Source organism: Pipistrellus kuhlii, unplaced genomic scaffold, assembly GCF_014108245.1.
Source record: "Pipistrellus kuhlii isolate mPipKuh1 unplaced genomic scaffold, mPipKuh1.p scaffold_m20_p_18, whole genome shotgun sequence".
Taxonomy (NCBI): Eukaryota; Metazoa; Chordata; class Mammalia; order Chiroptera; family Vespertilionidae; genus Pipistrellus; species Pipistrellus kuhlii.
In genome coordinates this window covers 26,314,764-26,317,138 of record NW_023425493.1, presented here as the reverse complement: position 1 = coordinate 26,317,138, position 2,375 = coordinate 26,314,764, and positions in this window count along the sequence as shown.

The following is a 2,375-nucleotide window of genomic DNA, read 5'->3' as shown; positions in this document are numbered from 1 at the left end:
CCGGATTGAAACCCGCAAGCGATCGTCATTGTCCCCGCCCTCCACCGTTTCTGTTTCCCCGCCCTCCAGGCCGCCCTCCAGCGGACACTATCCGCCACGGTCCCGGGCGAATTTGGATCCCAAAGCCAGGCTTCCGGATTCCACAGCTGTTTTCCTCTCCTTCTCTCCGTCTGTGGGCTCCCCCAGCCCCCCACCCCGCAGGCATTACACTTGAGCGAAGGGAAAAGGTCTCTGGCGGGCGGAGAAGACCCGGAGGAGAGCGAATACGAGTCCAGAGAGCAAGCTCCGGGGTTCATCCCAACAAGAGGATCCCAGGCTCCAAACAGTGAGCAAAGGAAAAGGCAACAAAAGCTGTTTCCGATCGGCAGACGGACTGACGGTCGGACGAGCCCATCTCCAGGGCGGCCGGCACCTGGGCTGGAGGGGGAAGTGGTCCAGGTTTCCTCTCCATTTTGTTGGTGCCGATGCCCGTGCGTCCAAGACCTACCGCCTGGCTCCTCCGAACGGGACAGCATTTGGAGGCGGGACCTTTAAGAAGGCGGTTAGGTGAAAGCGGGGTCACTGGGGTGGGCCCTGGTCCAGCTCGAACCCCGTCCTTAGGGAAAGAAGGGATCTGGGCCCAGGCAACACGGCGGGGCAATGTGGGGGACAGGGGGAACACGGCCGTCTGCAGGCCAAGCAGAGGCTTCAGGAGAAAAGTAAGCCTGGAGGGGCCTTTTTCCGGGCCTCCTACCAAGTTTTGGAGTTTCTTCTTAATATCTCTTACTCTTTGAGAAATTGTACGGTGAGGCGCAGGAGCAACACACAGAGTCCAGGCGATTAAAGAGGGGGAGGTTTTAATCTGCGCTCCTGAGCGAAGCTCGCTGGCCTGAGGGTGGGCCAGGGAAGTTTGCGCCCAGAAAGCGGCATAGGTACTTGTTTTATAAGCTGTTTAGTGGGGGGAGGGCGGAGGGCTTGAGAGGTGTGGACTTCCCGCCTCGGGCCAGGGGTCTAGGAAGGCGCCAGTTATCCTTGTCACCATCTACCTTGCAGATGCTTGCCTTGGCTCTAGGCTCCCCCCTGCCTCGACTAAGAAATAAGTGCCTAGCACTCCTTTCCCTCTTTCCCGCGCTGCACCAGGGAGTGTACTTAAAGCAGCCTCCTAGAATGAAGCTCCCACTTAGAACCACTAGTTTAGTAGGTGGACATGCCCCCCGCCCCCTTTCTATTTTATTTCTATTACAATCTTCAATGTCCTCCAGACTATCTCAGTGAGGAACAGATATTTTTAAATCTACCTTGCATTTCATGTTAAAAACAGACACCAAACGATAGTGATATTTGCAATAGAAATGCTGTCACTTGCAACTGAGATTTTAATTTAAATGGAAAATGAAGCATCTTGAACACTGATTAATTTCTCACCTGGACAGCTTCACAGACGTCCTTCTTGCCATTTTTCCCCTGGTCCTCCCCCCCCCCCCCCCCCCCACCGCTTTACTGATGTCAGACCTTCTGCTCTACATTCAAAGCCGGACACAAGCTCCACCTCAACGGCCATGCTACCCTCCCCAGATTCCAGCAGGCAGTGGCCTGTCAAGATGCCTACATTTCTTCACTCTATTTTTATTATTGCCTATACATTTATTTTTCATACTGTGACAGCATTCCGGGGCAATAGGAATAGGGGAACTGACAGGAAAGCTATGGCCAAACAGTGTGGGAAGTTGGTAGCCAGTTTGTCAATAACAAGCCATTATCTCCCCCTGGCAAGGACACTTGAGAACAAATGACTCAAAGCCTCCCTAACAAGACAATGCAGGAATGGAGGGGGAAGGAGGAGGAGGGAGGGAGGGAGGGAGGGAGGGAGGGAGGGAGGGAGGGAGGGAGGGAGGGAGGGAGGGAGGGAGGGAGGGAGGGAGGGGCACTTTTACTCCCTAAAGAAGCCAGCAGTCTCCAGGACTGGCAAGATAGCACTGCCAGGTGCTTCTCGTGAATTCTAGAAAGGCCACGCAAAGTAAAAGGAGACCTTGGGAATTTAATCTATAGCAGCAGAGGAATTGAGACCTACAGTCAGGTGACGATAGAACCCCTCGGACCCCCACCCACCTTGCTCTTCAGATGAGCTGAGAGCTTGATTAGCCAGATGTATAGGTTTGCTTGCCTTGCTTTAACAACGTTTCTTAATTTAATAAACTGGCTTCATCACAGTGTAATCAAGTTCTCTCTAATAAATTCATTTCTATGAGAAGACAAGGATTAAGGTTGGGGACAGCCCTATCCGACTGGGGAGTTGGGGGGAGGCTGTCTGATAACATCCCTCTGGTATCAGTGAGAGGTGGCTCTCGTAATACTGAATATGCTGCCATGTGACATTCGACCATTAATAGAAGTGA